Source organism: Vespula vulgaris, chromosome 9 (genome assembly GCF_905475345.1).
Source record: "Vespula vulgaris chromosome 9, iyVesVulg1.1, whole genome shotgun sequence".
NCBI classification, from domain to species: domain Eukaryota; kingdom Metazoa; phylum Arthropoda; class Insecta; order Hymenoptera; family Vespidae; genus Vespula; species Vespula vulgaris.
The window spans coordinates 5,559,359-5,586,595 of NC_066594.1; the positions used below are offsets into that span (position 1 = coordinate 5,559,359).

Consider the following 27,237-nt stretch of genomic DNA (forward strand, 5'->3'; position numbering starts at 1 on the left):
ATTGTTCGGAATTTATAAAATGATATGCAAATCCTTGCTATATCCTACCATTTCTACCCTCGCTTCGATTCCTCTCTCTCTTTCTCTTTCAACGTTTTTCTTCTTTTATGACACACACACAGTTAAAGACGTACCTACATACACAGTCAGAGTTTCATTCTCCTTCCAATCGTTTCTCCGTCCAGCTCTTTCGTGCCGTAGCACGACCTGTTTCTTGCATAATGCATTCGTCTTTCTTACCGATAGTCCGCAGACCGTCGATGGTACTTCGAAGGAAGGTTCGATGGATCCTCTAGGAACGTACTTTTTATCCGATAAAGCTTCTCGGTTATCTTGTCTGTCGAATAGAGTAGAGGCCTAACCATCTCAAGCAGATTTTCCGCTCGAGAAACGAAGATCGAATTTTCAACAGCAATATTGTATCTCTTCTCTCTTTCTCTTTCTTTCTCTTTCTTTTTCTCTCTTTCTCTCTCTCTCTCTCTCTCATCATCGTCGGCGGGTTCATAGAAAATTTTCTATTTGAGAACGATCGATCGTCCTTTCGCGCCATTTTGAAAGTGTTCGTCCGAGCAAAGCATCAGGCACTTCACTAGGAGACACTTCGATCGACCTTTCAGGTTTCTCACGCTGTCGAAAATTCAGTGTCGACGCCGTTGTGTTTGCCGCGACATTGTTCTTTATCATTGTCGTCGTCGTCGTCGTCGTCGTTGTCGTCGCCGTCGCCGTCGCCGTCGTCGTCATTGTCATCATTGTCGTCGTCAGCTCTCTTACTATTGGAGTTCGCTTTAACGCGGCACGAGCACGAGCACGAGCACGAGCGTAAAGCATCACTCTTTTACAACCAACTCGTAAAGCCTCACTCGTGTCTAGGATAATCCCTTTATATGTAGGTCGATCGCCGTTCGACGCTCACATCTTTACTAAAATGCAACCGTAATTACGATGAGAGACGTAGTAATGTCTAGCCGTACGAGATCCCTTAACACCGGCTGCATTGCAAGAGCTATTATAATTTAACGACCATGGGCTTTATACGTCGCGTGTCCAACAGCAGTCTACATTTGCAGCTTCCTCTCTCTCTCTTTCTCTCTCTCCTTTCTCTTTCTCTTTTTCGTTTAAACGTGAGGCGTATAATTACCATGAGAAAAAGAAATAGAAAGAAAGAGTTCACTTTTCACGCATGAAAGACTCAAAATGAAAAAAAAGAATGTAAAGAAAAAAAGAGAAAGAAAAAACGATCTTGAGTAATTTTTCTGTTATAGAGTTAGAGTAGTTTTTACTTTTATTAACTACGCAAATGGTAACACTCGTTATGACTTTCTCATAGTAGATCTCGTCTTTATGAAAAATTAATGACTACCTAGATTCACACGAGAAATACGAGAACGATCTGTGGAATTTTATATCGGCGATAAATGACACATCGGTCTAGTAAAATAGTAATCAGTCTAGAAAATCAAAAGTTAATGTTTATATAAATTTTGAAATGAATTGATATTTGCATACGTTGTTACTACTTTACTTTGACGCTCGTCAAATACCTTCTAGAATCTTTTATACGTGAGAACTTTATTTGCCTACGAACGGACTGCAAAACGTGCGGCGCAAAACCTTTACGACGACATTCTCTTTTCTCTTGGTCTCATTCGCGGGAAGGTGGAAAGCACTCGGTGGAAATGTACAAAGCACGTAAGCAAAGGCAAGGCACGTACATAGGCACCTATATACATATACACGTAAGGTAGCGTACGCTCTAACGGAAAACGTAGCACATTGAAGATGGTGCGCCGTGTGTCGGAATAGCCCTTGAAATATTACAGAGACGCTCACCCTCTTTCTTCCTTTTTCTTACCTTTCTACGTAAAAAAGAACGTGTGACAAGGTCACGTTTTTACAAGAGAAAAACATAAGAGAGCGAGAGAAACGTAAAGGCGGCCAAACTCTTTTTCGATAGCGAAACGTTTATTGGATATATCATGTCGGTGGATATCACGAGTATATTTTTTAAAGTAAAGTATCCCCTTTCTTTATCATAACGCACGTGTGTCCGAAGTTTGATATTTCTAGTACAAATTTTTCTTTCGATTCGACGTGAAATAGGAAAGTAACTATTGTATATATATCATGTGTATGTGTATATATATATATATATATATATATATATATATATATACACATGTATGTGTGCGTACATCGATAAAATTGGTTTAATTTTGATAAATATGTGAGTGAAAAGACAGACGATCTTCCTCATTTCTACTTCACACTCTTAATGAGTATTCTTGAGCTGTACTCTCCGGGAAATAGTCGAGCACGTTTTTGGTTTTGCTTTCAGTATGCGAACGCTTTTAACAGGAGTAACTAGATATTACACGTGTAGGTAAAATCTGCTGGCACAGCAATAGAGTAAAGCAGCGTGCTCTTTACAAAAAAAAGAATTTCACTACGTATTACGGAAATGTGCTTAGGTAATACTAGAGCGTTAATCATTCGGAACGACAAATTCATTGGATTTAATGTTCCAAGGTGTGGAAATAAATTTGATTGGTTCTTGTTCCGCGTGAACATGAAGTCGATCGGTTTAGATAGTATCGGAAGGGACATTAACGTTAGCCTAATTTGATCGGCCCGTAGGTGTCGCGGTCCCTCAGTATACCGTTGACATGCTCCTATGCAAATTTCGTCCGGTCGTATACTAGCATGTGCATTAATCATGTGTTTGATTATCACTCGAACGATACGTACTGTAGAAGAGAAAGCAAAATTTCAACATTTTTGCGGTATCGAGATTACAGAATAATTTTGCCTTTAGCGTTCAGAACCAGGAACGAGATAATTAACGAGACACGTTTTGGACGGAAATTATATCATTCATATATTTTCCCAACTGGAATCTGGTTTCTCTGATGAAAACATATCAATATATGAAATAGTACGATTCTATCTCAATGTCGAAAGCCGATCCATATGTCAGTGACGTTCATTAAAATCGATTTCAGTCCAGCAACAATTCAGTTCGATTCCGATCGCGTTCCGATTCGGATACGCGCTTGTACGCGAAAGAAGTCGGAAAATTCAAATTGTCAAGCATTCGACGATGCCTCTCTTGCTATGCTCCATGTTCCGCATGTTTATTGTCGCATAATGTATAACATTATGCAAATCAGCGTTTCACCGCTTATGTTGCTATGCGATGCAAATAAACCATGTCGCTACGTTAGCACAACAACGAAACGAACCTATGAGATGGTTGGTCGATCGTAAGCTAACTGGTCCATTACGACCGATTTCTACATAGGTTTATCTACCAAAATATCTATGAACTTATTCAACGATTCGTCGCTAATACTATTGCCTTTATCTACTGTTGACGTTGGTAGCGCATGCAACTAGTCGGAACAGATAAGAGATATCATATCGCCGTTATCAAGAACGATTCGATTTATTGGGAGATCATTAATTAAATTTAAGATCGAATTTTTTTATTATATGATATAGATTGCGTTGTATATCTACTTGAATATTGCCGGGGAAATTATACAAGTTACAATAATATAATTAATTGGGTTTATCGAGTGGATCACGTATCGAGTGGACCGTATCGAGACGTTTGGAAATTCGGGAATTTGTTGTTCATGCTAATGGAGAACGCTTTCGAGACCGGTACGTTGGTGATGCGGGAATGAATAAAATTAGGTATCTACCTTTTGAACGTAATGCTTATGGAAGTAGCGTCAATTAACGCCAATAATATGGATATCAACGTCGTGAGAATAATTTTCGTTGAATTACGTCCGATCGCTGGGATAGTTCACCGAATTATTTGCCTGTGAAAATCTTCATCGTCCAAAATTTAACACGACTTGAAGTCACGTATCACGCGTGATATGAGTGCGAGGTACACGCTTACCTTTAAACTGTTTCCACGAAAGAACATGTTTTAATGGAAGTTCACGTCTTTCTGTCCACAATTTTGAAATTCGCTGGACTTTCTCTTTCGAAATGAAATTTAATAAAATATTTCTCGACAAATTCTCCAAAAATTATTTCTGTAATAGAAAAAAAAATGAGTGACGATCCGATATTACTTTGTTTGTAGGCCTAAGTGAAACGGAATGTTCGCTGAATTTCCCAGGGGAAAGGAAATCATGAAAGATTCTTGAAAATATTGTCCCTGCGGCGTTGACATTCCCCTTTCCGTGGACGAGCACGATGGTTAGTTCCCGTCGTTACATTTCCTTGCGTTCGAGTAGACACGTGAACGCCAAGTTGAGAGTACGTGCTACGAAGAGAGTGCAATGAAGAGGGATAAAGAGAGAGAGAGAGAGAGAGAGAAAGAGAGAGTCGAAGCTGAGATTCAGGAGAAATGGATTTTCAACCCCTAAGGGTATCTCAGCTTCCGGAAATATGGATATAGGCAATTAAAATTAGGAGGTGGAGTAGAAAACGAAGGGAGGGATGGTGGGAGAGAGAGGGAAGGAGGATAGGCGAGTAATCGGACATCGTGACTGTTTGAAACTCATTTTACGCTGAATTTTCGTCAGAATGACAAGAAAAAAAAGAAAAAATATAAAAGGAAAGAGAAGGGGAAAAAAGAGGAAAAAGAAGAAGAATAAGAAGAAGAGAAAGTGGAAGAATAAAAACTAAAGAGATTTATCGTGCTGGCACGAGAAGAAGCGTCGATGCTACGAGCTGGCACTATTGTTTTCAAAAAATGTCATCCGGGTCGAGCCCGTAGAGACGATTCTTTAACCTCACACGATGCCGACCGAGGGACATCGTTTTTGATATGTCACGTACGAGCCATAGTCCCCGGCTGTTCTTCGAAAAACTTCCCTGCCACTTATCGAGACTTCTGCTTTAGATTCGAGACAAGTGTGTTGCATACAAGTCTCAAAACTAAATCTTTATAATAATCGATTAATCGATCTTGCATGTATTTTTCGAAATAATCTTAAATCTAGAATTTTATCAAACAGATTTCTAATACGATATTATTATCCTTTTAATATTCCATTAAATTTATTTTTCGTCATTGGTTCCTATATCGCATGTTTCGATAATAAATTTTGTAAACAAGGGAACAACATACACAACATTCTTCTGTTTGATATTTTCCTTTAACAAAGCTGACATCGTCTGTCCTCCAAAAGTTCTTTCCCAACGATCTACCGAATGATTTGTTTTGGTTTACTCGAAGAAAAAGTTTATCGTTCTTGCCAGTCTCGTTTAGTACGTTGCCTTCACAGCACGGACGTATCTCAACTCTAATATTTCTCTCGTCCAGCTTTTATTTTACCTTCTTACGAGTGCCATTAACGTTAACTCCTTACCTCGTGTCGGACATTGTCCATTTTTACCTCGACCATACTCGTTCGACGCGTCGTTATTGAACTTTTTAGTGGATCATTCATACTACGCCACGTTATTCTTTTCATTTCGCCAATTATAAAACTTATCCAGTAGGTATTTAACTGATATAAATTAAAGTTGAAACGTGGCTTTTATTAATTAACCATTAAAGTTAGAACATACGTAAAAATTAGAAAGAGAGAAAAGTAGGAAAAAGAGAAGAGTCATATACACATATTTCATGTACATTTTAATGGCGGAGCTTTAAGATTTATAGCTATTTAAAGATATGCACTTTTTACACTTTAACCGTCACAATGATAGAGAGGGTAGGAGGAAAATTGGTTCGATAGCCTCTGGCACCAGATTAGCGCGCTATCTCTCCGCTCTCTGACATTATATTTTAAAGAGGATATATCGAAAGTTTACTACCGGTTGGTTGCTACCGCGTTCGCGTTGTTTGCTTCTCTGCATGCTGTACGAGCGTGTTGTATACGAAAGCATAAACGACGTGGTTTTCCACGTTATCTGTATTATTCATGAACTTGTCTAAATCTATGAACACCGATAGCAAACGCATGAACCATTTACGAGCGATTTCGCTATCGCAAATTTTACAGACACAATAATTACTTTGGAAATAATCTCTCTCTTTCTCTCACCTTTATTTTCTTTCTTCTGTTACGATCAATCACAAGGACTTTTCAATAACGTGTATAAGACATAGTATACTTACGAATCATACGTACGAAGAGAACAAGAATCGCCTTTTAAGAGAAAACTATAATATTTTACTTCGGTTCGTTGCCTTTAGAAGAGGGCAATTTTTTCTTTTGCCTTTCCTTCGAGAAATGAGCCTTCCCCTGATGTCTCTGATCCGACGTATTGATTTCCTACGCCCGGGTTAAAGGTTACGCCGACGACAAAAATTTTGCTAGCTTTTGCGTCTTACTCTATCGTAAAGCTTTATTGAGAATCTGTAGAAGAGATAGAGGAGAAAAGGGTGGTTAGGAGAGTTTCTACTGCAAATAACGTAATCGCAGGAGAGAGAAAGAGAGAGAGAGAGAGGGAGAAGAGGAAAACGGTATGAGTTATTTCGTAGATACCCTTGTCCTCTCCTACTACTATCCTTTTCTTTCGATCTACAAAAATGATCGGCGCGCCTTATTGAACTTTATATTCGCGTTAACCTTGCGTAGGAATTGTAGGCACGTCAAGAAAAAATTCGTTTATCTGAAAAAAAAAGAAAGAAGAAGAAGAACAAAAGAGACGTCGAACATCGATCGTTCTATAGGAAGGAGAACGCCATTATAAAAATAATAATATTTTTCCTACGACTTTTTTCCGAGAATTGGAAACTAGCGTAAACAATCTTGATCAATTTTTTAAACAAGGTCACCGCAAAATTTCCTTGAACAATCGCTAATAGCGTTTCCTCGCTGTAACTTTCGATCGAGAAATATAATTTTTCTTTTTTTTCATTGCACTTTTTCATAAATTGACTTAATAAATTTAAACAAATAGTTGCATTTTCAGTTTGCATATTATTGAAAATATATCGGTGCGTAATATTTCAGGCTCACTTAATTATAAATATTATACGTAGGTGCATATATTTTCATTTTAATTAAATCTATTCTAGAACAAAAACAGCTTCATTAGGTGAGAACCGCATAATTAAAGATTCTTGAGGAAAATAAACGTGGAACACAAAGGTTAAAAAAAGAGGAGGATAATCAGGTTGGCGAGAAAGGGAAAGGGAAAGAGAGACAAAGAAAAAAATAGAAAGAGAGAAAAAGAGAGAGAGAGAGAGAGAGAGAGGAAGAAAGGGCAAGATGAATAGAATCGAACGACGACAAATCGACGGCGTCTGAGAAGCATCCGCCGTTTCCCCTATTATCGATCAGTAGACTAGGAGGGGTGAACACCCTTTGGAGAATTCTCACGCTTTCATTCTGCCTCAACGATGAATATTCCAAATAAATAAGCTGGTTAGACGGAATTCGCGGATATCGTCGAATTTTCGAATTCTTTGCCGAGCGTTCTCGTAACCTTAACGTCTTCCCATTAGAATATTTTCAATAAAGTGTAATAAAAATAATACGAATTGAAAAACATGATAACCATGAAGTGTTCGTGATCCCTTTTCGAAAGAATATTAGCGATCGTTATTGCTCTCGAATTTGAAGAATCCACTTTGATGTCCCTCGAAAGAACGTTTGAAATTTATCCGTCGGTTTATTTGGCTCTTGGTTCTCTATTCCTCTTTCTTTCATCTTTTTTCTCTCTCTCTTTCTCTCTATCTCTTTCCTTCTCAAATCCACAAGAGGCGATCGTCCAGGATAACGGAACGAAAGAGTTGAAATCGTGGGTGGGCGAGTAAAGGAGCGATCGAGGGGTAATAAAGGTTCCGACATAAGTGATACAAAGGATGGAACGAAAGAAGCGCAAGAAGCGGATCTAGCTGAGACGAGACGAGGCGAGGGAGCATTCTTCCGTAACTACCGATGCGGTACGCCGGAGTGAGCTTTTTCTGGCGATTCGCTCGGCCGACCGGTGCCACCGTTCGTCGAAGGAAAAGCGATAATAACGAAAAGTTTCTTGAAGCGGAGCTCGCGCGCCGAGGATGCCACGAAGAGGATAAAAGAGAGAAGGAGAGAGAGAGAAAGAGAGAGAAAAAGTAAAAAGAACGTGGTATGGGAGAAGGCAGCAGAGAAGCGAGTAGACGAAGGGTTACCTCGAAAAGCACAGTAGAGCGTGGAAAACAGTTGAAGGAACAGAAGAACGGAAAACAGTTGCGAAACTGCTGCAATTCTTCCAAACTGCCGTCTAGCTAGTATCGTCACCATCTCTCTCTCTCTTTCTTTCTCACACAGTCTCACATACACACACACACACACACACATACACACTCTCTTTCGCGCGTTCTTTCTCATTCCCTCCTCATCGGCTTTTCATCCTTTCCTCTTCTCAGTTTTATTTGTTCCTCGACTAGCAGAAGGCTTTATCATCTGCTAATAGCGAAATAAAATCCGATGAAACGAAATCGTGGCATTAAGTGCCTCTCTTTCTCTCCTTCTTTCTTTCCTTCTTTCTTTAGTATCCACCCACTGTGTTAACGCTGACCGATGTTACCGTAGTAGATTTTGAGGGTATTTCGTTTCTACGATATCCACCTCCGGGCACAGCTACGAAAACTTCGAACATCGCATTATGCCATAACCATGGCATGGCAGCAACAGCAATGGCAATAGCAGCAAAGACGATAACGGGAGGTGGAGTTTAGCTTTGCCGGTACTGCTGCATTGGAAATTTGGCAGAGGTTCTAGCTCGTTTTCTATGATTCTTTCGCCGTGAGAAGAGTTACCGTCTCTTATGTTCTTTCTATCTCACTCTTTCTTTCTCCGCGCTGCTTTTTCCTTTTATTTCTTCGTCTCTTTCTCTTTCTATCTCTTTCTCTCTCTCTCTCGCGCGCGCGCCCACCTCTATCGTTACCTCTCCTTCTCTCTATTATTTTTCTCTTTTGGCATTAAATTTACTTTCACGATTCGCTTACTCCACCATATCACTGAACTACCAGCGCACTGAGTTTAGATTATACTTTATATCGTTCTTTTTATATCATATATCGTTCCTCGTCGTTAAAATGCGGTATAAATAATGTAAAAATCATGTGGCAGTATCATCCACCTCGTAATTTCAAATTAAAATCTGTTAAGTATTTATTAACGCAGTTGATCTTTCTGATATTATCTATGTTATTTTTCGTGCATCGTCGAACCCATTTTAAAAAGACTATGCTTCGACGTTTCTTTGGAGGTCGGTCGAAGGATCGACAGGCACTTCATGCAGAATCCTCTTGTCTCTTCTCGTCTTTACTCGGCCGTTCATACTTTTTTCCACTTCGTGAAAGTAGACCGACGTTGAGAGAACATACGATAGAGAATCTGACGGGCAAAGTTTAAGTACAGACACGACACCCATACTCGCGAAAGCTTTCCGGCACTTACGCGAGCTGTTGGTCTATTTTCGCGAGAGAACAAATCGAAGATGCAACTGCCATAGGCGAAACGGCGAGGCTGTTCCACGCGAAACTACGCTTTACACGTTACTAACTTGCGCGTACATTGTAACCTCTCTTTCAAACTTTTTACAAAATGTTTTCGCAACGTCGCAACCATTTTCTTTTTCTCTTTACTTCGCTAGCATAACATTTTAATAGCTCTTCTTTGGCAAGAACCATACCTATTCATAGCTACTTTGAAATTTCATTCTTTTTTTCGTCGACACGAGAGATTTGAGTACCGACAGAATGGTACGATCGATCCTCTCAATTCTTGGCCAAGCGTTTCAAGGATAATTATCCTAAAAAAAAGAGAGTTGAAATTGGCCGCCTTACGGAACTTTCACCCTCTTTGTCGTTTTCTGTTTTCTCACTTTTTGTTTTTTTTTTCTTTTTTTTTCTTCTTTCGCACGCGTAGAAGGAGAGGAAAGAATGGCCATTACTCACTAGCAACTTAGATTAATGATACCCTCAGATATGTTGCAGGGTCACAATGAAGCACCTGATTCAGCATTTGTTCCTATGGAGAGTCGACGTATGAACGTCGAGACAATCGTTTTCACGTCGCTGAAAGCCGGCCATATCAATTTTCTTCGGTCGGGAGCCATTGTTTTAATAATTGATTACTCGCTGTAGGTACCTACCAACACCTACATCGTGCTTAAATATAATGTCATTTGTTCCCATATTAACCGAGCTAATATCTTTACGATAGGAAATCACCGAATAAATTTCATTTTCCTGAGGGGCTAATTTTCTAATATTTGATATGCCGATAATACTGCAGCGAATAACTGTGCGTTTGTCAACAGGCTCGTATAGTCTATCGATTTCCCTAACCGCAATGTGGTGAACCGGCACAGTAGCAGCAACGAAATCAATCGAAATTTCGGTTTCCATCTTCCTCGATATAATTCGCTATCGTATCTTTTCAAAGATACGTTCGTTCTTATTTGTTGAGAACCAAGGAGAGAAGGGAAGATCGCTTGCATTCAGACGATGACGTTTTTAACGATCGTACTTTATCGTTTTCTTCACACTAGCTGTCTTCTTTTTTCTTCTCTTTCAATCTCTCCTCTTCGATCACACTTCGTCGTATTTTTTCAGTTCCATTTGTTCATGATAATTAATTTTCTGGACCTTGGTTCTTTTCAAAGAATCCTCTGTTTGCTCTGGCATGCAATTAAATTTTACACTTTATTTCGACTAAATAATTCCGTCTTGAATGTACCGTTGCTATTGCGAAACGGGAAATTAAAAGATTAACTTTTTTTACGAATTATAATCGGCCTTTCCTCTCGGTAATGAAGAAAAATAGGAAAAATAGTCGTTCGGAAAAGCTGTGTCATTTCTTTATTACGATTCGACGCTCTTTTAATTTATACTTGCATCTTCATAATCAATGGATTTTATTGTCTGCGAAATAGTGAACGGCAACTTATGAAATCGGGAAAGTTCTCCTTTCTGCGAGATCAGTATTTTCGATCGTTATTTTATCAGAAGCATAGAAAACAATGGAACACTCGAGCACAATGTCGTGGTCGTCGTCGACAAGACCTGATCGAGAAAATTGAAAGTTTACTACTTCTTCCTCTGAAAGCTTGCTCGGAGTTCTTCGATTTTCTCTCTGTATCTCTCCTTCTCTCTCTCTCTCTCTCTCTCTCTCTCTCTCTGTCTCTCTCTCTCTCTCTCTTTCTCGACACTTTTACGATTATTAAATGGTAGAGAATTTTGATGGGCTAATTAGATAGCAAGTGTGATCAAGCGAAGCTTCGAAGAGAAATACAGAGTTTGCTACGGAATATATTGCTGAGCTACCTGCTCGCACCTGATCCTACTCGTTACCTACGTGTCATGTAGGAAACGTCTAGGACAAAGTACCTATGGGATTCGAAATACGTTGGTCAGACATCGAAGAGGAATGAGGGTCGAGGGTTGAAGGCTGCTCTGCACCGAGGGGAAAACAGCCGTATAAATCAGATTACACTTTGGTACTGCAACCTTATTAAAGGGAGAACTTTGGAAAGGACCACAAACCAAGCCTATCATATTCCTCTTTTATTTTCAATGCATTTTCGGTTCTCGTGTAACACCACGTAATGATGGCACATTTTGCACGAGAAACATCAAATGGGGAAAAAACGTGGATGAGAAAAAGGTGGCGGGAGAAAGGGGGACAGAAAAAAAAAGATAAAGAAATAAGTTGTGGGATCGCATAAATCTCGTAGTTCAAATCCCTGTTTCGAAGTCTGTCATTCCGAATGAAATTTTATTCCGGACCAGGATAGAATCGTATTGATATATCGTGACACGTACTATTACACCGATACACTGTAATCGTTTGATAAGAAATACGAGAGAGAGAAAGAAAAAAGAAAATGGCAAGAAATTCTCTTTTTTTTTTTTGAAACAAAGTCTAATCAATTCGCATAATTCATGAGTCTCGTACCTGTCAGCATCATAATAGCAATGTAATATCAACGAAATTCATAGTCAGCTCAAATGATAGTAACTTCAAATGCTATTAACGAACATTAATTAACGGATCAATATCTGGTTCTTGTATCAAATATTCAGTTATTATCAAAAATTTCCTTGACTATTATACTGTATTTCATTAATCATAGTGTGTGAATGATATTATACGCAATAATGTATTTGCAAAGCCAATTGCTAATAAGTAGATCATAGTCAATAGACAAGCTAGTACGCCACAATCGCGTAACCAATAGTAATCAAAACGTCTTTGTAGACATTCGTTATTGGATTGTCTATTAATAATTTAATTATATTTCGATAAGTGGATTTGAGTATAAAGGATGAAAATAATGCGAGAAGATATATAGGATAGATAATATTCTGTTCTAGTAAAATTTTAAATCTTTTATCGTTCTCTCTTTCGTGTATTTACATTTATACATACATACGTACATACATACATAGATACATACATACATACATATATATATATATATATATATATATATATATATATATGCGTGTGAAACGAAGAAAAATCTGACGAAAAAGAAGTTACGTCAAAATTTCGACGTTACCGTAAAAGCTTTTGTAAACGGTAAAGTCAAGCCAATAATCCTTCTATCATCTCCGGATTGGATGCTCTTGACGCGGATGCACGCACGGCCGCACGCATGTCCTAACAGAACGCGAAACGTTCGGTTGACGGGACTCGGTCGAGTCAGCAAACGTGCCGGCACTTGCATCGTGTAAGCGCGATATTGGACAAATGGAATTGATATGGACGAGGAAAGACCGCTACTCTCTGCTAGGATTATACACGCTCGAAAAAGTCCAGGCAACGTCGATATAGTAGATATATAGATAGATATAGATAGGTAGGTTGGTATATAGCAGGTGATAGAGGTGCGAGGGATCCGTCGGTTAACGGACACGTTTTTGTAGAGCTCGCTTTTAATCATACGTCGATCGCGAACACAGTTGCAAATGCACGCGTGCGTTTACAAAAATTTCCCAACGTGCTTTCTCGTGGTAGAATCAAACCGTTTTGTATGTAACCGTTTCGATTCCATGATCGATTTCCATAGAATATACCTCTACGTTCTATTTCTTTCCCTTTCGTGTTATTTAAATCCGTTAAATCCAATATCACATCCGGTATCTCGCGTTTTTTACTTAATTAACCAATTTATGTCTCGCGTAATTACGTTAACACGTTCTTAATACGTCGTATTATAATACCAACGTACGATTCAGATAGAAATTTTATATATCGAACGGAACGGCAGGTGTATGGAGAATGAAGATAATTCGAGTCTCGAAAATTCAGAATCATCAGCGCGAGAAAATCGTCCTTTCTCTCTATCTCTCTATCTATCTTTCTCTTTATCACGCTCTTACTCTTCGCCTTTAGATCGAGTTCGTGCCTTCAACAACGGTTAGCAGATGTTTCGTATTGTCTCGAGAGAACTGCTTATTTATCCCGGCCCTTTAACAAAGGCTTGTGTTCCTCTCGGGAATCGTGCGAGGGTAGAAATCGACGTGCACCGCTGATTACAAGTTTCCTCTTTCCATCTTTCCTCCTCCTCTTCTTTTTTCTCCTTTTATACTTGCCATTTCTTTCTCTCTTTCTCTCTCACCCTTGTCGCCCCATCGCCCCGTCGTCTATAATCCTCTTATGCACCACTTTTTCTGTCTCTCATCTGCTTTTTTCGTACTTCCATTATTATTTCTTCCAACTTCACAGAGAAGGTGTCAAACTTTCAACGATTCGATCCGTTTGACCGTACTTTACTTCGTTATTTTTCCAACGGCCTTTTTCTCTGTTTCCCTCGCTCGAGTGCTTTCGTTGATTTCTTTTCTTTGTATTTTTCTACCTGCAAGATCGCTTTCAACGTAGAACGAAAATCCAGTGCGTCCCGAAAATCGTACATTGTAATTGAAATCCTTGATTGCTTTTTCAACGTGATTTCGAATTTTTATTAAATCCGTACAAAACGCACCTTTCCACATAGAGTCCGTACGGTAATTCATTTTTCGTATTGTTTGCGCGAAGCAAATTCGTTGGAAAATGAATCGCGGTTTGACGTCACATGTAGCAGCAATTATGCGATTTCCTTATTTCGTTTTATATAGCTTCCCCTAAAGTTTCTTCTTTGGTAGAAAATACGAGGAAAAGGGCGTGGTTCGCAACACAGGACACGCTTTCCTTGATGTTTTTGGCTTCTGTTTACACAACACAGCCAGACTGCCAAATGAACCCGTGAGATTTCCTCGATGCAAAGGATTTCCTTGGCAAACGTTAAACTAGGCGAATGAGTGTGTACGAGAAGAAAAAAGAATACCTGTTAGTGGCAATTTTTGCCGACTCGATAAATACATATACCGAGCGTGATAAAACGCAATGAAAATAACTAAATTTGTTTCCTTCTCGTTTCTTTTTTAGAGGACCAACTAGAATGTACATATTACGTGTATTAATAATCGTGCGATATATGTTTGCTCAACAGTTTTTAATTATATTCAAGAGGAAACGAAATGCATATCGTTAAAGACGTAAAAGCAAACGAAATGAACGCGCATCTAGAAACGTTAAATGTAAACATAAATATAAAGTGGAGGAACATAGTCAAAAGGGAAGAGAATATCGATAGATGGAGTAGGCGAGGCGAAAGAAAATAAAAAAGGAAAAGGAAAACAAGAGAACAAACAGCAACCAAGTTTTCCAATTTTCCAACTCAGAAACGAAACCGAGTTCAACTCTTTCGGCAATGTCTGACACATTGTAAATGTCGAAAAAAAAAGAAAAAGAAAATAACTGCCTATTCTTTACGCTCTTCTTGCATGCATTACGTTTATACTAACCGAGAGTAATTTATAATTTTTCTATTTATTATTTTTAATAAATTCATTCTTTCTTTTTCGAATAACGAAGATTAATTGACCAATCGATAGAAAGGAAACCTTTAACGAACAAGTTCACTAGAAGTTCACTGCTCTAATCGATGAAACGGAGATAGATAGACTGATGGATAGATCGAGAGAGAAAGAGAGAGAGAGAGAGAGAGAGAGAGAGAGAGTACCGTGTATATTCCTACGGAAAGTTATTAATTTTTAAATGGAATAATCCATTTTCAGTTTGTGAATCGAGATAAGTGAAAACGTTTAAATACGAGAAATAATATTTCCGACAATTCCGTTATAATGAAATTATCTTTCAATATTCTTTCATAATGGATATAAATTCAAGTAATTAACGGTCTTCATTTTTCCAAGATTTAATGTAAATCAGTAAACGTAAAGAGAAAAATAATTTTGATGATAATAACATTAATAATAATAATAATCCGCTAAAAGTTTTCTAAAGTTTTCTTTCTCTCGATAGCAATCTCATTGGTTTTCACTGTTATAAAAGGAGTCTTGTTTCGTCGTTGAGTCCCCAACTAGTAGTTAATCGTTCGTTTTCGTACAAAATCGATGAATTGGAAGATTAGAACGATCTGCTAATTCTGTAAAGTTATTTCTGAAGATGCACCGACGGAAATGAATTTCAAACTTTCCCCAAGCGAAAGTTCGTCAAAGAAACTTGACCGTATCCTCATCGAATCTTACGGATATTTCTTGACATTGTAACCTCATTCGTTACTTCGTCGACTTTTCGACATTATCTTTTCGAGCTTAATGAACAAAGGATATCGGCTTAGATCTTAGAAATACCAAAAGTACGAAACAATAAATGAGAATTCTTTCGTACGATACCCCAAGATGAAATTGTTTTTTGGAGTGGTTTCCCTTCGAGGACTTACTTCGTTCTTTTCCCTTATTCTTTTTCGTAGCTTCCCGTAATCGTAGGTAGGTACGTTGACGTTAACGCGAAAACTTTCCAAAGGTATCGTTCCCCGTTGCCTTTCTTTAACACCCTACGAAAGTCCGTTCTTTCGTAACGTAAGAATTTCGAATCGAATCGTTTCACCTCCAACCCTTCTTTCTCTCTTTCCTTCTCTGTTTCTTTCTCACTCTCTCTTTCTCACTTTCTCTTCCTCTCCCTCTCCCTTCTTTCCATTCGATTTCCGATGCATACAACACCTCTACTATTTCGCGAGAGTTTCCCTTGCGAACTGAAAGTCCAACCCCATAGGCCTTTTATCTTATTAGCTCTTCGAAAAGTTTCCATGCCCGCGCGTGCCTTTAATAGTAACCATTTCGGAAGGTGCTTTATCTTACGATGAATAAGTTCTCCCATTTAATATCAGCCCGTATATCTGGTCTCTTCATTAAAATGCAAAATTCAGTGCAATTGCCTGTTCACGAACCCGACGAGCCAACAGCACTCTTCTCTATCTTTCTCTCTACCCTTAATTTTTTTTTCTTTTCTCTCCTCCTTTTCTTTTTTCTTTTTTTTACTCTTTTTTCTTCATTTTTCTTCTTTTTTCTTTAATCCTTCCCCTTTCGTTTTTTCTTTACGCCCTTTACGTACGTTTCAACGCTAAGTGTTCGTAATATTTTTTCAGCGGGATACGAGTTTATACGCGCGGCCGAATAAAGCCACTATTTCTATCCACCTCCGGCCTTTCTCTCTCTTTCTCTCTTTTCTTTTTTCTTCTCACTTTCTCCCACGGTCGTACCTCTTACGGTTCTTAGAACCGCCGCTCCACTTAGTTTTCGTAGTCAGGATGATAGCGGGGAATACGAAGAGGGTTGGGGAGAGTTGAGGATAGTAGGCGAGAGGGTAGATGGGATAAAAGAATCGCCATTTAACGGGAGAAAAATGTGCTCGACTGATTAAAGAGCTAAAGTAGGATCCATGGAAGAAAGTTTTCTCTGCTTAAGAAAACGCAAAGAAATGATCAACGTATTTTTAGTGTATTTATAGGAAAACTTTTATTATCGTCGTTATTTTGTATGTTTTCTCGTCATTATTATTGTTTTCTTTACGAATATTATTACTATTATTTTTATTATTATTATTGTTATTGTTATTATTATTTATTTATTTATTTACTTGTTTATTTATTTTTTTGTTTATTTATTTCTTTAGAATCAACCTGAAAATATATAATTGCTTAGCAATTAGCTGGTCGTAAACGCTCTTTCATTCCTTACAGAAATGTCAACATAATGCTAAAGTCGTTCGATTATCTCATATTCTTTCACGGTCCACTACCCTTTCACGCTCTTTCTCTTCTCTCCGGGAAAATTAACCGACACAACGTGCGCAAGTAACTTCAAGGGATGAATCAAGTACGCGAGTTGCATTAATTAACTCACTTGGCAACGAGACCGAGTTTAACTAGTTTCAAACATTTTTTGTTCCATGGTATTACATTAGTTCGTTATATGTATATTGTTTTCGTTGTAACTGCGCGTCTCGTTGACATGCTAAGCTATAGCATAAGAATGTTGCCTTCACTTTAGAAATAAAATAAATAAAAGATTACATAACGTAATCGAGATGATAGCCTTACATTTATTCCCTAGACAAAAATTTTCTTATTTTACGACGCGTACGTAAAAAATATATTTCTCCTTCACGAAGAAAGACGAAGAGAGAAAACCAGAGAGAAAGAGAGGCAGAGAATGTAGAACATTCAACATACATCGCTAAAGAAGGGGAAAGAAGTATTTACGGTGACCTGAGTATTACAAGAAATGGAGTTACTTCGATACTTCTCAAAGGGACACGTAATTACGTCCAGGTCAAAGGAATTGTTTCACCATGAAACATTCGTTCTCGTATGGAGAATACTATGTTAAGAATCGAAGCATTCGAGGAATTCTATTTGGGTGGGCCATATCGATCGAGCGAGGACGTAATTGAAAAACTTTTTGTCTTTGACAACAATACGTTGTTTCGTCATTACTACTACCATGAACAGTACCGAAAATGACATCGCCGTTACGATTGTACCTTCTCTTCTTATTCTTTTTTCATTCGACTCTCGATATTTTAATATTTGGCTCATGACATTCTTAAACGCGACGAAATTCCAGAAACGATATCGCAAATTCCGCGCTCTCTTTTTATCTCTTTTTCTATCTCACTCGCGAAACTTGGAGAGCACCAGCCGCTCGATCTCCGATTTATTCAAACGTAATTCCGCCCGGCTGGCATAGTTTCAGATCTGCAGATGAACTCGACGTTCTCCCGAATATTTCTCTCTCTTTCTCTCTTTCTCTCTCTCCCTTTGCCCCTCTCTCCCTCTCTCTTCTTTTTCGCGTAGCGAATATCGAGGCGAGGATAAAAATCGGTCGGTCGCCGTCCGGAAGCGTTTCTACAAACTTCCATCTCGATCTCGGTCCCGTGGGATTCTCCGATCTATCCTCTTCGGGCCAGGGAGAGATAGAAGTTCTCGAGGCGAAGCGAAACGATATATGAAACACGCTCGAGTTTAACTTTTTCCAAAGTCCGCTTGAGTTGAACGCGTTGAGTTCGTAGCGTTAGCTACGAATCGCGATCCTCTCTGGCAATCATCTCAGTAACGTCACGCCGCCGTCTCTAGTCTTTGCAACATATTTGAGTCCGGCAATAACTGCTGGGAACTAGCAACACGTTCGTCCGCAATAAGTTTGGCCATTGCGCCGATGCGCCGGCCCGCTCGAGGAAATTAAAACTTGTGCAATTCGGTAGGATCCGTAGGCAACTCCCTGTGGGCTTATCAGCCGCGGCCTCGGTGCTGCCGCGTGAGCAGCACCCACAACTATACGCGAGCAATAACGAGAGAGAAAAAGAGAGATAGAGGAGAAGGAGAGAAAGAGAGAGAGAGAGAGAGAGAGAGAGAAAGAGAGAAAGATTGAACCCGAGAGAAGAGACCTATCTAAACTACGAAGCGTGCGTACCCCTGGGTAATCTTCATTTCTAAACTGTTACCAACGCTTTCCACAATTCTATGCAACGCCAGTTCCGACTTTTGATCGGTGAAAAATTCTTTTCCATCTACCCGACCATCCTCGACTTCCATTGCTTATCTCTCCCTTGAGGCATTTCGTTAGAGAAAGCACCTGTTTACCAGACTTTTTCGATGAAATTCTCGGGGGCCGTAAGCGATTTTTCAATTTAATGAGCAACTTATTCCGCTCAATGTTCCGCATTGATGTGAAAACGCGAGAGATCGATCGGCAAAATGCGTTTCAACCATCGGCCCCGTTTTTCGAAAACAAGACAAACGAGAGAGAGAGAGAGAGAGAGAAAAAGACGGAGAGAGGGAGAAGGGTTGTAGAAAGGGAGGGAGGGTGGTAGAGTACGAACGAAAGGGAGAGAGAGAGAGAAAGAGAGGGTGGATTGGATCGATGTGCAGCAATTATCGTCTACGACGACGACGACAACACGCGATCGTTGCTTTTATCTACGTGCGTTCAACGTTATTTTAATCCCAGCCTTCCTTTTTTTATCGGCGATAAAGTGAGAGTATATCGGAAAAGTCACGGTAATCTACGTAAAACAACGTGATTTATAGTCTCCATGTTAAACGGCAAATGATCTATATCTTACGCACGATTCTAATTGATCTTCCTCGTCCATGATTATCAAAGAAAATATTAAACAGGCAAATGTGGATTAATTTTTCAAATACGCTTTGTCGCTCGTATATAACAAATAATGTATAATATATATAACATGTAGCTATGTACGTAGTTATGTTGAATAAACCAAAAGCTTTGCAGTCAATCAGTCACGTTAATGTGCGTGGGAGATATTATCAATTACACTTTCACCCAGCGTGACACCGATTTCGCCGATCATTATGTACATAATTCAAAGCTAGCTTGGGCTGTATAAATCTCTATATGTTTGTTCGTGAAATCAGACCATCCGTTTAAGGGATTCTCTTCGTGCGCTCTGCAATGTGCAATGACCTTCAAAGGGAAAATTATTTATTCCCATGCGTGAAAAATTAAATAAATAAATAATCGACGATATAGATCGTACCTCTACGAACGATTGAAAAGAACGAAGTTACTGTTTCGAAGAAATAATGGACGAATAAATATCGAGGAAATAAAGTTTGCCGTTCGCGATATAAAATATGGGATGATAGAAGAAAACAAAAAAAAAAGAATATTAACAAGAATCAAAGAAAAATTTGATACGTCCTATGGCCTGAAGCACGATCGTACTTACGTGGACGTGAAACGCGGTGGTCTACGCAGTACAAAAGCACGGGCGCTTGCGCTAAAAGCCGTGGTAGGAGGGGTTGAGTCGATGTAGGGGAAGCTCGAACAAGGACAGAAGGTAGTGGGAGAGAAAGAGCGAGAGAGAGAGAGAGGGAGGGAGAGAGAGAGAAAGAGAGAAAGAGAGAAAGAGAAACGGAGATCTCGGAGGGGTGGAAGGAGAGACACCGATGGAAGCTTCTGCGGAAAACGGAGAATCTACGGGAGTCAGTGCAATTCGCGTCGCGACGGTCTTCACTCCCCCGATCCGTACTCGAAGGGCCGACCGAGGGTGAAAGCAACGACGGGAAAACCTTCCAAACTATATCACGCGAAATCAACCGTATACCGTGCTTACTATCTCGTCGCGTTCACCCTCTTCGTCACTCGCCTTTCGTGGTGGGTTTCGTCCAAAAATTTGACTTTTATTAAAAAACAATTATTTCGAGTCGTATTCGAGTGCGATTATTCATCGAATTACACGGTAACCGCGAGTGCTATATTGGAGAAGTTGAACAAAAAGTTGTACAAATATTAAAGAAATATACAAGATTTGTCGATTCGTCTATCCGATCATTTCAACATTGTCGATCGTCGTGCGTGATAAATCGTAAATATAGATGTAAGACATAGTTTAATTGCTTCTTTCGATGAAGAATAAAATATTACGAGGGAATAATTTATAAATTCGAGTTTAGATCAGAAAGGAAACAAGAGCGATCTTTATCCTTCACACCTAGTGACACATCGCGTTTGCGTATGCTCGCGAGTTCAGCATTATTGGAAAACTGCGACGAAGTACTTGAAGTAAATTTATAAGACACGGACTTTCCATCCCGAGCGTTTCATCTACCCCTCTCTTTCTCCAACATCTCATTCCTTTTCCCTTTGACGTTCCTCTTTCACTCTTTCACTTCGACCCTTGGCTTTCTTTAGAAGGCTCGCTTTTACCTTTCTGGAACTTCGCTCTCTTTCTTTCTACCCTTCATTCTCAAGTTCTCGATTAAATTGCATTCAAAACTCAATTCTAACCAGGTAATAATAATGATCGGAAGCTCTTACAACAATTATGAATGTAGAAACTTTGCGGGCGAACCTTTGAAAGTTAGTTTCTATTCGACATTCTGCTCCGTGATCTTTCTCTCTCTCTCTCTCTGTCTCTCTCTCTCTCTCTCTCTCTCTCCCTCTTTCTCTTAAATCTGGTAACTTTCAATAAACGAGAACGAATAATGAAGTTTATCTATGGTCTCCGTGAATCAATCGACTGTTGAATCGAATTCTTTTACATACATATGTACACCCGTGGAAAAATAGTTCTTCGCTTTCACGATTCGTAACCATTGATGATTCAACACGCGTTGAAATTAATTGTCGCATTTTCAAACGTGAACGCGAATGTTTAAAGTCGTTATACATATGCGTAAGCACGTTGTCTCGACAAACAGTGTAATATTTAAATCAAACGTATATGTTCATTCAAAACCGGAATATGAGTTTGATGTCACGCAATGAAAACGATCGAATGGATAACAATAACACCGTGACAATGGACGACCTTTTCTGTATTAATAAACATACCAGATTGTGATTGGATAGTATACTCTCAAAAGCGTGTTTATCAACAGAGTCTGATTTGGTCCTACACGTAAACACGGTCTTCTCAGAACGCCAGTATATTCTCTGTTAATCAATTTACGAGGACGTATCTTCAATCTCTCCCAAATGTCTTCGAGGAGAACTTTGGATATAATTAAAAGGTAAGTTCTCGTATTTGCTAAGTACATATTTTACGTGAAACTGAATTATTTTCTATTTCTTTTTCTCTCCCGTTTTCCCCATTTTCTTTAAAAGTTAAGTTTGCGTGGAACGATGTACTTTGCAAGTTGAATATTTTTATCCTCGACTTTCGATCGACCTTTTTCTCTCTCACTCTCTCTCTCTCTCTCTCTCTCTCTCTCTCTCTCTCTCTCTTTCTCTCCCTCTATTCTTTTCCCTTTATAGAATAGAACCGAAGTTTTATTAAAATGCTTCGACACCCTCAATATACAACGTGGCAAGGACATCGTTTTTTCAGGGTAGAAAAATAAAAGCTATGCTTATTAATAATGCGTCTTACCTCGCTAGTTAACTAATTAATAGGAATAATAGTTGGATGCCAAGACATCCTTAATTCTCTTTCTCCATCTTAATTCTCGGTGGTAATTCGTAGTCATATTTCACGTCGTTAGAAAGGTACGGTAATGATGGTAAATTATCCGTAAAATTGCAATCGTTAGCTAGCTGTTTGCCTTCTTTAACAAGATATTTCCTAAACGATGAAAGCCTCTTTTATTTCTATGTACTTTTTATACTTTTACTTCCTTTCAATTTTGTTCTCTCTGTTTGGTGTTACTTCGATGCTTTTTAAAAAGTGATAATAACTAGATATACTTAAGGAGGGTAGCATCGGAATAGTAGAGTAAATGACTTGGAATCGGATCGAGCGAAAAGCTTTTCATTAACGTCATGTACCATTTCGCATGTCGATAATCTCTAGAGCCATCGCGATTTTAATGCAATCGACCAATACTGAGAAACCTATATTCTGTAAACGAAGTGGGAGACATGTACGTTCGATAATTATAAACGCTAATTGCTTCAGACTCGTATACGAATAATCATGTTTCCTCTCCGCGCTAGAAACTGGTTCCACCGAGAGTTGGATTATACATATTAGTCTTATTCACAGTATACTGTATACGTCACGAAGCTTATGTAATCATGTCATATCGCTTTTCCGATAATTAGCAATTCTCATTAGAAACTATCTTTCTTAAAAAAAAACAAAAAAACTTGCACTTGTATGAGAATCGTAAAGGAATGTAATGTAAAGAAAGAGCGATGTTAGAGAGAAAATTTGTAAAAAATAACTTTCTGTTCGTCTAAAACTGTTTATAAAACTAGTGATCATTTCGTGCGATAAAAGTCAAAAATCAATTTCGCGACTACCAATAAAATTGTCCTGCACGTACATACATAACACGATCTATATCACGGAACGTTGCAAATAAATACAATTTACTGTAGTGTTCGCTTAATGCTCACTATCCACGCGCAATTCCATGCGTTAACCGTAACGGAGAGTCTCGTCGAGCGCTTTTATCCAACCCACTCGACATAACGAGAAATTAGCTGTGAAATAGGCTCTAGTCGAGTCATCCCTGACTTTATAATTGGATGCATCGATTAAAAACCGCTCGAGAAAGCCGAGCCACGTACACACGTTTGTCCTACCAATTATTAGAGTTAACTCCATAACCAAGAAGAGAGAAGATCGATCGACGGGGTTACTTCCTCATCGAGGATATATTATACTCTCCTTTCTTTCTTCTACTCGTATAACCTCTTAAACGCATTAAATTACACTTTCAAGAGATGGAAGAAATAATCTCTAATCGACGGCTACTCGGCAGCAATGATTTAAGAACAAAAGGCTACGCGAAACGTACTTTAACGAACTAATGGCTGACGATTTCTAAAAGAGTTCAATCGAACTGGAAACGTTTTTATTTTTTATTTTTTTAATTTTTTCTCGACGAAATAATCAATTTATAAGAAACAAAGTGTACAACTAATTTCGAAGAAAATTTTTGAAAGGTAATTGGTAACAAGTTACTGTCAAAGTAAAATAACGAGAAACCAATTTGTAGAACCGTTCTTTTCTACCTAAGTTGCAGGTTTTTCGATGTATAATACATATATATTATCTTTTACTCTCTTAAATTTCATATACTTTTTACGGAGAAATATAGCGAGTAAAAAATTTATTTGCCTTCGCTATTTACAAGAAAGTAACTTTTAATAGACTGAAAAGTAAAATCAGAAATATTGAATAAATTTAAAAAGTTAGTGCACTATATGAGACACGAAGAAGAAGAACTAAATTAAAAAAAATAATTGCCTTTTGTTACGACAAATGATATCTAAATTTATATTGTATTTTTTATCGTTTCTACAATGAGTTTCTTTCTTTCCTTTTTTTTTTCAATTGTTCATACATACTTCATTTGACGGGTCAATTATTCATATCTTCCTTTACAAATTTAGAAGTTTCTTTGATCAGTATTTCGTTTTTAATAGTATACTTTTTTATTCGTTATACGTTCCGACAACAATAGATACGGTATAACGTTCGTAGACAAGTTTAAAGGGATTTCTGCAAGCGAAGCGTTTGACTTATCCGACTTGTCAGGATTACGACTTCCTCGTATGCGAACCAATTGGTATGTCATTCTCTGTTTCTGTCTTCATATACTCATTCATATGTACATATACTTTCTCTATAGCAATTCATCTGATGATGTTCGCAAACTATACCTATGGTCAATTCAAGAGCGATAAACGACTCTCGAGTTTCAAAGTGCAGTGAAACTTCCTGACCATAACACTTTCGAAATGGAGTACGATTACCAGTGTTATGCTAGAGGCGTATCGTGGCTGTATCGTTATTTCTATGACTGGAAATACTGCGAATTTAAGTCTAATTGGATTTGTTCGCGATGTATAAACTTCAACATTATCACTATCCCAGGATAGAGAAATCTTTCGTTATATCAGGATGCAACGTTAAACATTTAAATTGGACGAACGAGTTCTTTGATTTTCTTAAAGCTTTTGATCATCGATCTCGCTTACGAGTCGAGATTATTTAATGTTTTTGTTTAGTAGAAAATCCGATTCGTCCTTTATCAAAATTATCTACGTAATTATTTATTTTTCAATCGATCCGAAAAATCCTATTAACGAAAGCTTACAATTATATGGAAGAAGAATAGTTTAACGAACAAAATGTCAACACCCCTATTCGAAGTCAGACACGAATGATACAGAAATTTCCTTTACTGCGTATCATTACAATTAGATATCAACGGACATACATTTGTCCAGTATTACTGCGATGTAAAGGTTGTCAATACATTAACGGTCCAATCAACTCTTACCAACGTACTTTGTGAATATCAATGCGAGCAGGAACGCGATCCAAACCAGTCTTGCGACAAAACAGTCAGGTACATAACCGCCTATTGCCTGTCAATCCATGTCAGTGCTTCTGTAACGACATAGAGCGTCCTTTGTGAAGGGCTACGTAACCGTGTGGTTCAATGGTAGACCGCGTTGATGTCAATTAAAGCTAAGCAGCTGCAAGAGATCGACTTGGCCAAACGAATCGCTTAAAACGATATTATATTATCGTCGATTAAATCGGATAACTGACTACAAGAGGAAAAATAAACCTTACCGAGAGTAAATATTTTCTTATCTTCCTCGTAAAACATTGGATTTGAAATATTTGCACTCGATGTAGATGTTACCTTCGATCAAAATAGAGGAGGTAAACGCGACAGCGTAATCTTCGGTAAATAAATTAGACGGCTCCGATAAATTCGTGAAAACTCCGAGAGATGTATTTATCCTGGCGGTAACATTTCTTGCCGGATTTATGATCGGATAGAAATATATTTTAGCCAATTATCGCGTCGAGATTCTTGCGATAAACGGACTAAGGGAACTCTTTTTTCAAATGCAAAGTTCTTAACGGAAATTAATTTGCAATATGAGGATTATTCGTCATGGTCAATGTAAATTGTTACAGGACAAAATTAATCAGGCAAAGCTCGTCAATCAAATCGCTTGCTGTTGGCAACGAGCACGCAACGCGTTATTGATCGATATATGGCAAACTAAAATATTCATTTGTTGTAACGTACCGGATACAAGTGCGCGTATACATTCACGCGTTGGAATAATTCTCTCCCGGCTTGGCCGGAGCTTAACGTCGATCGCACGTAAATCATGAAAATCGTACGTTTCGATTTTTCGGAGTATTTCGATAACGAAATCCGTAGAGTTACGGGTACACGAAGGTGAGAAAATAAGAAAGAAGAAAAATTCTGGATGGAAGGATACCTAGTGCTTCGTTCCTCTCTCGTGGAAATTCGCGAATAGGGATGGGAGGGAAAGAAGGGTAGAAAGGAGGAGAAACGCGGGCAACACAATACACGAACCTTTCACAGGACGTCTATAAATTGGTACGCTACGAGGACAATTCAGCGTAGTCGGCTTGGAGCGGGTTAATTTAATTTAACCGCCGCGCCACAGGATTTGCTGCCTGTATTCTGTATGCCGTAGCTCGTGTTAAAGACGCTTAACGTAAATAAATGCCTTCACAATTTTTCCATCGAATATTTTGAAATAGAAAGCTTTTGTAAACTTATCGTTTTTACGTTACGTGCCGAAATTAGAAACGTCTTTCTCGATGTTACGATATCGATAAGAGTTTAATCGATCTTTTATTAGTCAAAAAATTGTATTCGTATTTTACCAAAGCTTTGCTTCTCTTCCTATATAAATAACAATTACCTTATACGGTGTTTTTTTTTTGCTTCATAGTAGCTTTTATAAAAACTCTAAAAAAGCAGTCGCCCTTTCTCACAGTCTCATGTGTAACGGCGTTAATTAAACCAACGAATATCCCGACCGTTCTCCTGTAATAACTTACTATTCATTAAGCGCCTAACCACTTAATCTTGTCGTAGCATGAATGGCTACAGTGAATTTTTATGTACGGACCGTCAGCTTCAATGGTCGGTGTTTTCACCCTCAGAATTAAATCGTCGACCCGTGGTAATCGTTTATACTGCTTTATGGAGAAAAGCGGAAGATGAGCCATCCGTAACGCAGCTTTTTCATAGACATCTTTGGACAGAGGTCGAGGGGACATTTTTAACAAAAAGAAAAGAAAAAAGAAAAAAAACGAGTGTGGAAAAGAAAAAAAAAGAAAAAAAAGTTTCACGGAGAAACGGCGATTTCGATATTGGAAAAAGTACGATGGGAAGTCGAAGTAAATCTTCTCTCGGCAAGTGTAAATAAATCCTTTCGCTTTAGTGGGCTACTATTTTGGATTTATTCTATAGAAAAGTATACATGAACGTTTACTTGTATACATACATACGTACACGTATGACATTTGCATTCGTGTATTTTTCATGCGACCCGTATAAAATAGCGTGAGCACATACGTTTGCCCATGAAAGATTTATCCTTACGAATCGTACGTACAGAAGTGGGGATGGCAGAATGCATCGAAAATGCTTTATCGTTGGGAATCAATTTACCTCTTCGCAAACCTTCTCGAAATAGAAAGAAGAAAGGGAAGT

General features: G+C 38.5%; 1 protein-coding gene across 3 annotated transcripts in view; it reads left to right on the forward strand.

Annotated features, from left to right (window-relative positions):
* Positions 1 to 20,159: 20,159 nt before the first annotated feature.
* The window catches only part of LOC127066103 (uncharacterized), a 150,399-nt gene continuing 143,321 nt past the window's right edge, over positions 20,160 to 27,237 (forward strand). The window contains exons 1-2 of one of the 3 annotated variants that reach the window (XM_050999424.1): positions 20,160 to 20,663; positions 20,740 to 21,798. The gene's annotated coding sequence lies outside the window, so the exon portion shown is untranslated. Of the gene's footprint in view, positions 21,799 to 27,237 lie in introns of all 3 variants that reach the window. The other 2 variants (XM_050999426.1, XM_050999423.1) reach the window with 2 other exon arrangements.